Genomic DNA, 13,198 nt, shown 5'->3' with positions numbered 1-13,198 from the left:
TCAACCACTTTCTCATTGTAGCCCCTCTTTAAAAATCTGTTTTTGGCTGTAACCAGATTTTGGGCATAGGTATTTTCTTCGCTGCAGTTTCTGCGTAGTCTCACCATCTCACCATATGGTATATTGTTAATTACAGAGTGAGGGTGAGCACTGTCCGCACGCATTACCGCGTTGTATGAGGTTTCTTTCCTGTATAGACTGCTTTGTATCACGCCATCCTTGACGTAAAAACAAATGTCAAGAAAGTTGATGGTTTCCTTATTGTGTGTCATAGTCAATTTTACATTGTATTTGTTATTGGTAAGATACATGTGAAATTGTTGTAAAGATTCCATTGAACCAGACCAAAGGACAATGATATCGTCAATGTACCTCCCCCAGAACACGATGTGTTCGGTCCAGGGGGAGGCACACTTGTTCCAGGCATGCATCTTTTCGAAATGACCCATGAACAGACAGGCGTACGACGGCGCAGCCTTAGAACTGTGGTTCTGAAATTCTGGACCCTGCTGTAACACCGGTACCGAGGTCCAACACTCGTGTCACAAAATATCATCGTACCATGACGAATTTGGTATCCGCAGACCGGTAATGATTAGGACATTATCCCTATGCATTTGCATCGTGATTGAGTGATGTTAACACCCTTAAATCATGGTTTCCGTTCTGAACCCTCGGACTCGATTTTGTGAACGGCATCCATCTTATGGCTTGCCCTCATATAGTCAATTGATTGAGGTCGAGCTTGATCTGAAAGGACACGTCCACCTTAGCTGACTTCCCCATGACCTGGCCAAACTGACTCCACTGCCTCCAGCCAAACCTGTTTGGGCAGCTCCTCGCCCAGTGGCCGAATAAGATAACATCAATGCATAACATGCCATAAACCATTCACTACATACAGACCATGTTTTCTACATACATACACCTGTCCATGTTCCTTGTTTATGGCCAGTTTTACGACGAGGAGGTGCCCTGTTTTATTGGGGTTTCATCGATATCTGATGGTAATTCTGGGCCGGGCTGGGCCATCTATCACAAACTGGACATCTAAAATATGGGTTGGCCGACATGACTGTGCTTTTTGCTCTATTGTGGAAATATGTCTATGACCGTATTGTAAACTAAAGAATTCTTGCCTGCAGCTGTTATTTTTGTATAAAAGGAGAAGACTGGTTCTGTAAACACGAACAGTCTCCTGAGAACTTACGACCCGTGCTGTTGTAATTCTAGGACGCTTGTTACTTGGTTGTAGCCAATAAAACTCGATCTCTGACTTCACCTAGAAGACTCTTGGTTTCTGTGGTCCGGAACAGGGAGAACTCAGAGGTCTTCGGGTGTTATCTCCTGGCACCACCGGGTTCCTAAAAACCCGGCACCTCAGTTGGCGCCCAACTCGGGCGGTATCAAGCGGTGACGGTCCAAGCCAGATGTTTGTGAGGAGCTTCGTGTGAAAATTCCAGAGGACGGCCAGCCACTTCAGCGACCCCTGTATGTCGACGTGGTTCCGAAGGTCTTTGCTGCGAGGTTCCCCGCGTCCCGACGGCTACGAAGGACTGCTGCCCTGACTATCGCCCTGTTTTGGACCCAGTGATCCTTGGTAGAGCGAAACGATAGACGAGTCTTCTAGTGACGTCATCGATCTTCAATACTTCAGTTAAGTATAAGTGGAGCGTCTCCCAGTCCTTAGTTTGGTTCTTAGTTTTGGTATCCCTGAGATACACCTTGTTTGGAACTTGCAAGCGCCAAAACCGAGGGATTCGTGTATTCACGAGAATATCGTAAATCGATAATCCCTTGAAGTTTGAAGCTAGACTAGTGAGCAAAGATGCCTGGTCTTAGCAGACTTGGAAACTTGTTTTGTCTTGGTTGTAGTAAGGACTCCCGATTAGAGGATTCGTGTCCGGTTCCTCCGATTGGAACTCCAACATATGAACTTTATATAAAGCACGGAGTAGGCCCTATCACGTATAATGAGGTATGGATAAAGTACACCAGAAAAGATGGTGTTTTAAAATGGCCCCAATATGGTAGCTTTGACGCAGAAATTTAAGATAACCTCGAGGTCAAACTCTTCAAGAAGAAAGCCCGGCCGGCGATGTTTGACTCTTTTCGCTTATGGCGCAAAGAAGCCAAACAGAAAGAAATGAAATTAGCTAAGAAAAATAGAAGAGGTATGTCAATGGTCCAAGCTGGCATTGCATACAGGGATAATGAGGAAGAGCAGGAAAGTGAACAAATGCTCAGAAGCAAGAAGTTAGCAGTAGATAAATGCTACCCAATGTTGCCCCATGAAGGACAAGATTCAAAGGGAACATCCGAGAAAGATCCATTAATGTCCCATTTATTGAATTCACCACCCCCATACACATCGAGTATTGTTGGACCCCCGAGACGTATTGTTATACCACGCCCCGGCGCACGAAATGCAGCTCTTGCACAAGCACCAGCTCCTATTCAGCTGGTTCCTACTTCTCCGGCGCAGCCTTCTCAAGGGCCGCCGCCTTTGCTACATACTACCTCTACTGTTCCTACAACTTTGCCCACTGCTCCAACTATTTATCATGATACTACTTCTGCTACTGCCTCTGCCACTGCCTCGACTTCCTCTGCTGTTGCCTCGACTTCCTCTTTGCATCAGCCTGTCTTTTCTGGCGCATCTGCCTCTCCGCAAGCTTCTCCTTCTGTTCGACAGAGAGTGGCAAGTACTGTCACTGGTCTGTTCTCACCGTTCTTTGGGTCGCCTAAAACGACCCTTAAAACAGGACGTAGACAGTTGCATAGTCAACTGCCTGATTACGAGGAAAGAGAAGTGCTGAATGAGTTAGCACGCAAATGGGTTACTGACACTGTTAGGTATGACGTTCAGTCTGTTATGGAAGTCTTCCGACAATGGGATGCACCCACTCAGAGATATGTATTCGAAGAGATGTGTGTATATCTTTGTGAAGATTTGGAGACAAACGATCCAAAACGAAAAATGAAGGAATTATTCCGTATGCGATTCAAATTCTATGAAGGCATGATTGTAGGTGCCGATGTTGAAAAAGCAATAGATTTGTTGTTATCTTATAGGAGTAAAGGAAACGTGTCTAGATCCCTATATGAGGATGAAATGTCATGTAGGAAAAAGGCGCGACAGTACCCTATGAGAGAAGTTCCTCCAGTTTGGAGGGAAGGTGATGCGAATGCAAATCCACCCGTTCTGCAGCATTTCCAGCATGTATGGGTACATGTCCCCTGGGAAAGATCTGAAGTTTTAGCACTCAAGCAGACATTACCTGATCCACGTAAAAATCCTGCAGGGTATTATAAGGAGTTATCACAGACTGCCAGCTCATGTATAATAAATTTAGCAGATGTAGACATGTTGTTTGGGAATGTTGTTCCAAAGCCTTTGTGGAGTAAGATTCGTCATGCAGATCATGATCAAGAACTAGGTGACACATGGGCTAATATTACTGCTGCAGATGCTAGACAAGTCGGTGGTTCTAAACCTGAGCCTTTAGTAGCTGAACTTCCTGGTAGAATTATCACGTACATGAAGACCTTAATGCCTGAATTGCGTGTGAATTGGGACAAGTTGTCTGCGTGCAAGCAGAAGAAAGATGAGAATGTGTCTGAATTTTTCACAAGTTTTGAAGAAACTTTTGTCGACCACAGTGGTCAGGATATGGCTACCGAGGGTAGCCAAAGATTGTTTGTAGACAAATTCGTACATAATCTGCTTCCTGAACTATGTAATAAATTGAAAGATCCAGAGAGTGCTTGGGCTGTTTCCACGTCAGCGCAGATTTTAGCCACAGCCCAGTACTACGAAAATAGACGCAAAGACGAACTAGATAAGGCAGACAAAAAGACTAAAGATTTAAAAACTAAAGTTCTTCTCCAGCAAGCCTATCCGCCTCGCACTCCTAGTCAGCCCAATTATCAACAACCACAGCAGTATTCGAGAAACCCGCAAGGAAACGAGTTTTCTCATCAGCGTTTGCCGTATGGTCCGAATCAGTGTGCCTATTGCAAAGAAGAGGGTCATTTCAAGAATAATTGTCCAGCTCTGGCGCGACGTCTAAATGGTGTTTCCGGTGCAAGAGGTAGAGGTGTTCAACAGGCTCCTAGGGGTAGGGGCCGTGGAACTTTCCCCCAGAATATGACTTCTTTTCCGCCTCAGAATTCTATGAATAGCTTTGATCAACAGAATAATGTGTCTTCTAGGTCAGCTCAGTACTATGCTGATGATTACTACGCAGAGAACGAGAATGAGGGTAATAATTGCTAGGACAGCCATGGACAAAGAGAGGGAGTTGTTTCAGTTCCAGTAGATCAGAATGGACCTTATGTTGAGGTGATTACATCAGGAGTGTCAGAACCTTTTCTGCTGGATACTGGTGCTACAAAAAGTTCGATTATGCACTCAAAACTTCCTGGCACACCTTTGTCTGGCGAAATGAATGTTTCAGTAGGTTTTTCAGGCGCCCCCGTTAGAAACCTGATCTCTAGTCCTATGCCCCTTTCTGTTGGCCCTTGCGAATTAGAAGCACCCCTCATTCTTACAACAGGTTGTGGCGAAAATTTGTTAGGTTTGGATTTGTTAAAGAGGTTATATGCGACTTTGTACTGTTCTCCTTCGGGAGTACAACTTACCCTTGGTAAGGAAGTGGTTCCCCCAATGTATTTGTCAAAGGAAAATATTCCAACTGAATAGTCATCTCTTCCAGATATACTTTGGGCTACTGGTTCTAATGATGTAGGTCGTTTGGAGATAGCACCGTATGTCATAACATTGAAAGCCAATGTTAGGTTGCCACGTATTCCGCAATACAAGATCTCTAGCGAATGTGAAAAGGCATTGTTAGCGATCATTTACGATCTGATCGAAAAATATGTCATTGAAGAGACAACAGGCAACATTTGTAACAGTCCTATTCTGCCAGTTTTAAAGCGTACTGATCCTTCACAGCCCCCTGTGTACAGATTTGTGATCGATCTCAGAGAAGTGAATAAGATTGTTGTACCACAGTTTCCAGTTGTCCCTGACATTACTGCCCTATTGACTATGGTCCCAGCTTCAGCCACTTGGTTCTCGGTGATTGACCTAAAGAACGCCTTCTTCAGCATCCCGATCCCTGAGGAGAGCAGAGATATTTTTGGCTTCAATTTAGGAGGACGTAGCTTTCACTACAAACGCGCTCCTCAGGGCTATTGTGAAAGTCCATCGATATTCAGTCAGGCTCTGAAAACACAACTTGACACGATTGTTCTACCTGATGGTGCAACTCTGATTCAGTATGTAGACGATCTGCTGATCGCTGCAAATACTGAAGAGATTTGCAAGCAAGCCACATTGTCGTTGTTGCGTCATTTATGTGACATGAAGCACACAGTCTCTCTTTCAAAATTGCAATTTTGTCGACAAGAAGTGACCTACCTAGGTCACATCTTATCGAAGGAGGGAAGGAGACTGACCCCAGAAAGAATACAGGCAATTGCAAGATTGAGTGCCCCAAGGACACAGAGAGAAGTTCGGGCTTTCTTGGGCATTACATCGTACTGTAGACAATGGATACCCAACTTTTCACTATTGGCTAAACCTTTGCTGGCACTAATCCGTAAAGACACACCCGATCCTATGCCTTGGTCTGAAGATTGTCAGACAAGTTTCCATGAGTTGCGAGATGCATTGTGTTCGGCTCCTGTGTTGGGCAACCCCGACTACAGTAAGCCTTTTACATTATATGTCCATGAGAAGGAAGGTTGCGCATTATCAGTCCTGACACAATACTTTGGGGACAAACAGCGCCCATGCGCGTATTTCTCAGCGACTCTAGATCCTGTAGCTAAGGCATTACCAAGTTGCTTGAGGGCCACTGCTGCAGCAGCTGTCTGTATTCGACAGTCTGCTGGGTTAGTCATGAATAATACTCTGATCGTTATGGTCCCACATGCAGTAGACATTTTACTAAACAGAACGAAGACACAGCACTTAACTAGTGCTCGATTGTCCAGTTATGAGCTGACACTACTAGCGAGTCACATACACATAAAGAGGTGTGATACACTCAACCCCGCTACGTTATTGCCTATTCCGGCAGAGACAGATGAGGTTGAAAGACATGATTGCTGCTTTAGGACAGAAGAAGAGACAAAAGGGAGAGTAGACTTGCAGGACACTCCCCTTCCTGAATGTAATGATACCTTATGGGTTGATGGTTCATGCTTCAAGTTGCCAAATGGTGATACGACTGCGGCATATGCTGTAACAACATTGCACACAACTGTAGAGACTGCACGTATACCGCACAATTCTGCGCAAGCGGCAGAGTTGATTGCACTTACAAGAGCGTGTGTGTTGGCAAAAGGAAAGCGAGTGAATGTGTATACTGATAGCCAATACACCTTCGGCGTGGCTCACAGTTTTGGAAGATTGTGGCGTGAACGTGGGTTCCTGACGTCACATGGTGCAAGAATCCAACATGGTCAGCTAGTTAACGAGCTTCTCGAGTCACTGACCTTGCCACTACAAGTTGCGATTGTAAAATGCAGTGCACACAGAAATATTCAAGGTGATGTTGGTCGTGGGAATGCCTTTGCAGATGAAGTTGTGAAAGAGACTGCAAGGAACACGATGAGTCGAATGTATGTTGTAGGTCCTGCGAGATGGATTGCCGATGTGGGTATGTGTGAGGACACTATTGAAAGTGTGAAGTCTGTACAATCTGATGCCACTGAGAAAGAGGTGAATGAATGGAGAGAAAGCAAGGGTAGATTGGATGCGAATGGTTGTTGGGTCGAATTGTCAGAGCATCAACGATGGTTGTTACCCGATACATATGTGCTTGCAGTGGTGACAATGGCCCATGGAATGGCTCACATTAGTGCGAAAGGAATCTGTAAGTTGTTGGCCCCAGTATGGCAGAATAGTGGTAACCCAAAATGCGCAGAGAATTTGGTCAGGAACTGTATGGTGTGTTTGAAGTACAATCCCGGTAGGGGAACCCCAACTCCAGCTGGTCATTTTGCGCCTCCAACGTATCCGTTCGAGGTTTTGCAGCTCGATTTCATCCACATGGAGAGGTGCAACAATCTGAAATACGTGCTTGTTGTTGTTTGCGCCTTCTCCAGGTGGGTGGAAGCGTATCCCCTTAAGGACAACACTGCCTTGTCAACTGCCAAAGCCCTGGTCAAAGAATTCTTCCCTAGATTTGGTATGCCTAGAATTGTCTGGAGTGATAATGGAAGTGAATTCGTGGGACGAGTGATGAAGAGAGTGTGTGAGTGTCTAGGCATACACCAGAAGTTTCACGCTGCAAATCACCCCCAATCAGCTGGTTTAGTAGAATGCTACAACGGCCCCCTAAAACTCAAACTAGCCAAGATCCAAGCCAGCACAGGTCTTAAATGGCCTGACGCCCTGCCTTTAGCACTCCTGTCTACCAGAATGACTGTCCACTCTAGACTGGGACTTAGCCCCCACGAAATCGTGTTCGGGCGCCCAGCAAACATATGGGGAGTGCCAAGGCCCAAGAAACTAAGCGAAATAGAGCACCCTGTACTGCTTGACTATTTGCACAAATTGACAACTAAATTGCATGTTTTACACCAACAGGTCCACAGCTCCTCTCCACCGGCGTCTGACGATCCAGGCCACGCCATTGAACCTGGCTCCTGGGTCCTAGTCAGGAACTTCAGGCGAACCAAGAACGAGGAGCCTCGCTGGACCGGACCTTTCCAAGTCCTGCTAACTACCCACTCTGCAGTACGTGTCCACGGGAAAAAACATTGGGTGCACGGCGCCCACTGTAAACGGGTCCCGCTGCCCCTTCCATATGACCGGTGGGTCCAGGAGGGAATTGCTGACTCTGAGATCGAGTCTGTACCACGCTTTGCACTCTTCAGCGATGCACGATTGACAGGAACTGGTACCGAAAAGGAGAGTGATCGTATTTTGCAAGGATTTGTGCCACCGTCAATGCAGTTGGACACTACAGAACCTGAAACATTGTTTGAAGACCACACCGTACCTGAAAAACAACGGTATAATCTTAGGTCAAGACAATACGAACTAGCGAAAACAAACTAATAAGACCCTTTCCCCCCCAAGAACTATTTTTGATTTTACAGCTCTCTCGCCCAGGGAACTTGCTCATTTTTGATTTTCGAACCGCCATCCGGTTCTGCTGCTATGGTCGCTGTTGACAGTCTGGGGAGTGCAGCTGGGGACGTTTAGGTCAACGGTTCTGGTTGGTCTGAGGGAATTACCCCGGACTGAATGGAAAGCACTCCTTGGCAGAATCAATCTCCCACCGCGGGCAGCAACTAGAGGATGGAGTTTCCAAGGGTAGAGAGACCTGCTAGATCCACGAACTTTAAAAAGAAAATATGCACTGTGATGGCCAGAAAAAGATTCTTGATAATATGTATTTTAATGTTGTGTAGCATAATGATGTTCTTGATTGGCTATACTTTATTCACATTTCAAGTTACCTTTGTAAATAACACTCAGCCCACACCTCCTCCTACCGTTCCTCCACACTCCTTTCACCCTCTACCTGAACACGAGTCTGCAAGAAGACTAGAATTTGTAAATAACTCATTCATCCAGCTCCTACACCAGCACCAGTCTATAATGAACACCTCGAACTGTTGGATCTGTGGACTTATGCCGCACACAACAGATAAGGGCATCCCTTACTTCGTCCTGCCATTCAGTTACTATGGTTCTCTGTGGGCTTTCCAGACAATGTTCCTGTTTGCCATAGAACCATATCCCCCGCGTCCCACAGGGAGCAATTCCAGCAACAAGGCACTAGTGGCAGGAATAAGGAATATGAGCAGGGATATCGACACGTACCGAACGATTCCCAAAGATAAGTTTACCCCGTACAGTAGATGGAACATCACTCAGTATGGGATTTCCTTGAGTAAGAGCCAGAAAACACAGAAATCCTCCCCGGTTTGGATAGTGCCCCACCGAGGTCACCTATGCCTGCAAGGTATTGGCAGGGATCCCAAAGCACAGTTGGGGAAGAGCGTATGCACGGAAACGTATGTGTTTGCCTCCCGAACTTCCCCTCCATTCTTAGCGGCTAAGGGTACATACTTCATCTGCCATGACAAAGCATACACATGGTTGCCCCCTGACTTCTCGGGCACATGTTTTATCTCGTTTCTGCTGCCACCCACCTACACGGCCGGGGCAGATTACCATCGGACAAGGACAGTTAGGGGTGTCGTGAGTCAAGACGACACTGCGGGTCAAGAGTTTGGGGACTTCGCAAAGGGTTTTCTGCCGTTTTGGGGGCCTATGGTGAACAGCAGGAACATTCGCCAGTTAACGAGGGTAGTCGAATCCGCCGTGACCGAAACGGCCGGTGCCCTTAGTAATTTGACAGCTGAGCTTCAGTCGAACCGACTTATGACTCTTCAGAACAGGGTCGCCCTAGATGTCATACTTGCAGACCGTGGTGGTGTATGTAGGGTGATCCAATCCAGTTGCTGCATTTTCATCCCTGATAATGCTCCGACAGTGTACCAGGCCATCTCCAAACTGCACAAAATCTCTGATTCCCTTCACGTGGAAAAAGGGGATTGATCCCTGCTAGGGTGGCTCTGGGAACTGATCTCTGCCTGGGGATGGAAAACTCTGATCTTCATTGGGATGATCTTAGCCATTCTGTTTATGTTCTGCCTGTTTGTGCAGTGCGCTCCTGCAATATGTGGCCTCTGTGCTACTTCATGTGTAAGGAAGCCTGTGTCAAGGGACGAATTGAGCAACAGAATGATGCTACAGCAGCATCTCCATGAATTCATTAATACAGATTTGGACTCAGATTAGCATGAGTTATTGCCTAATATGAGGGCAAAAGGAGGGTCTGTGGTTCTGAAATTCTGGATCCTGCTGTAACACCGGTACCGAGGTTCAACACTCGTGTCTCAAAATATCATCGTACCATGACGAATTTGGTATCGGCAGACAGGTAATGATTAGGACATTATCCCTATGCATTTGCGTCGTGATTGAGTGATGCTAACACCCTTAAATCATGGTTTCCGTTCTGAACCCTCGGACTCCATTTTGTGAACGGCATCCATCTTATGGCTTGCCCTCATATAGTCAATTGATTGAGGCCGAGCTTGATCTGAAAGGACACGTCCACCTTAGCTGACTTCCCCATGACCTGGCCAAACTGACTCCACTGCCTCCAGCCAAACCTGTTTGGGCAGCTCCTCGCCCAGTGGCCGAATAAGATAACATCAATGCATAACATGCCATAAACCATTCACTACATACAGACCATGTTTTCTACACACATACACCTGTCCATGTTCCTTGTTTATGGCCAGTTTTACGACGAGGAGGTGCCCTGTTTTATTGGGGTTTCATCGATATCTGATGGTAATTCTGGGCCGGGCTGGGCCATCTATCACAAACTGGACATCTAAAATATGGGTTGGCCGACATGACTGTGCTTTTTGCTCTATTGTGGAAATATGTCTATGACCGTATTGTAAACTAAAGAATTCTTGCCTGCAGCTGTTATTTTTGTATAAAAGGAGAAGGCTGGTTCTGTAAAAACGAACAGTCTCCTGAGAACTTACTACCCGTGCTGTTGTAATTCTAGGACGCTTGTTACTTGGTTGTAGCCAATAAAACTTGATCTCTGGCTTCACCTAGAAGACTCTTGGTTTCTGTGGTCCGGAACAGGGAGAACTCAGAGGTCTTCGGATGTTATCCCCTGGCACCACCGGGTTCCTAAAAACCCGGCACCTCAGAACCCATGGCAGTGCCACGGGTCTGGTGATACCAGACAGAGTCATGTAAGAAATAGTTGTTATTGAGAATAATGTCAGTCATGTCCAGTATCATATTGTTAAAGTCATGTTTGTCAGCTGGTTCCCTGTCCAGGAAGGATTGTAGTGCCTCTATACCGGTGTCTCTATGTATACAGGTATATAAACTCTCGACGTCGAAGGAGATAGTGGATTGTAGAAGGGAGGTTTGAATGAAATCAGACACTGCCTGGGGAGCACAAGGCTGCCCCTTGCATAATCCGGCCAAACCGGTTATGGGGCACACCAGCCCCTGTCCCAGCGTGGCCTGGATCAAAGGAAAGGGGTGTATCCACCCCCTTCCTGGGTCCCACCCATAGGAGGGGACCTAGCAGGTAATCCAGCCCCCTAGATTGGTATAAGAATGGGAGCAGTGCCAACGCACTCAGATTATCCTGATGAAACATTTGAAATGAAACTCTGGACCCTTCGACATCCTACTCAACGTAGAAGACTGAAGAATCTCCCTTGTGGTCAAGGAGTGACCACCCTGTGCAAACAGGCACCATCCAGCACCTCGACGTCTGCTTTGTTGCAGTTCCTGCCGGAACTCGAGCGACAGAGATCAACGAGATCAAGCTTGCCTGCCTTCTTACAGCCTGATCCACAGTCCCTGCAGAGCTGAGACCCGTGGAGGCGACCAGAAGCGTGGGGCACGCCATCCTGAAAAGACCACAAGACGCTGACCGTGCAGCCCACGAGTGACCCTCGAAGCTGTACACCGGGGTTTGAGAAGCCCCAACCCTGAGCCACTCTTGCACCAAAGCTCACCCCTCTACATTCGACGAGTGCTGCGTGGGGCCCTTCTGCCTTCTTTGGCTCGACGCGTTGGCCCGGTCACTTGCCAGCTGGCTTGTGGCCCCTGTGCCAATGAAAACCTAAAACCGACTTGCGATTTTGGTTGCTCCAGACTTGCACCAGCTCCTCTGAAAGGGAGCCCCCGTTCTGACCCTCCTGGTCCGAGTGAGAAGCAATCTTCCAGTCCTGCGTGGATTGCTCTTGCCAAATGTTGTTTGCTTCGATCTTGAAGCCGACAGCGCCGACGGTGAGAGCCTGCGTGGGACAGCTCGTGACCCGCTCCTGGATGTCGCAGATGCCCCAGAGCCCACGTGGCAGTGGAGAGAAGCTCCTCGACAACAACCTGATTGTGCCCGACATTGCCTGGTTCCGTCCTGGTTCCACCCTGGTCACTGCTGAGTGACCCAGACTCTGTCCCCTCTGCTTTCAGGTACCTTTCTACTCTGATCCACCCTTGGATCACACCAGACACTTCTCCTTCACATCGCCTGCAGCATCTTCAGCTTCAAGCACCAAGAACCTGCGTGAAGAAACCCGACTCCACTTCGACCCTATCCACCAGCTTCCTGTGGGTGAGGTAACATTGCAACGCCGGTGTTCCCACACTGGTACACACCTCTAGGGTCTGTGTCTAAAGTTTTGTCCATCTAGGTTCAGCGGAAGTATCCTAAAACTCTATTTGTGTAACTTTTACGCACCATTGACTTAACATTGGTGCATGCGTGTGCTTTAAGCGCTGCACCCGAATCCCGCTGGCTTTTCCCGACTTCAGCATTGCTTGTCCCGACTGCTCCCAGCGATTCCCTAGGCCCTAGGCCTAACCACTGTTCGATTGGTATCTCTTATACCACTTTCTTAATATATGGTTTGAGTGGCCACCCGCCCTCATCCATAATTGTGCAACTTTGTATGTTATACTGTGCTTTTGATTTAACGCTTGTGCCCCTTTGCTCATAAAGAGTACTGGGGATTATTTTAGAAATAAATACATATATTTTTATAATATATACTTGTGTGGTGTCCTTTCATTTGATATTACAGGACTGTGATTGGTAAAACAGCTCGCTTAACACGACCTTTTGAGTTTAGCCTTTAAGGCTGCTTAGTCTATGCTACCATTAAGATAGCTTGTCTATAAGATTGACTTACAACCAGACACCATAAGGGATTGTTTGGACTGATACAAGGTGGTTCCAGAATTGGAAACATCATATCAGGCCAACTTCTCACATTTGGGGTCTGACCTCTGCGACACTCCTGTGACATACTATGACGTGCTAGTGTGGGGATGCAGAGAAACTTACAACACACACCCCAACCTCCTCGTTATTGCGGTTTTCCCTCTTGCATTGCAAATACATTGGAAACGTAGAGGGTTGACTATACTTGGGACTCTGTACCTCTGAGTTCAATTGGAAGGCATCAACCTCATTGATGGCACCACAAGTGCATATAATGTAGGCTCGGGTGGAAGGAAGGCAAGTATTTAGTTATATTTTAGCCATTAATTTTGTGACTGGTGATGGATTCTGGAAAGTCTTCAAAAAAGAGAAGTCATCTGTCTCCTTAC

This window comes from Lissotriton vulgaris, chromosome 12 (assembly GCF_964263255.1).
Source record: "Lissotriton vulgaris chromosome 12, aLisVul1.2, whole genome shotgun sequence".
Lineage (NCBI taxonomy): Eukaryota > Metazoa > Chordata > Amphibia > Caudata > Salamandridae > Lissotriton > Lissotriton vulgaris.
The sequence above is the reverse complement of the archived record's forward strand: the minus strand, read 5'-3'. Positions refer to the sequence as shown.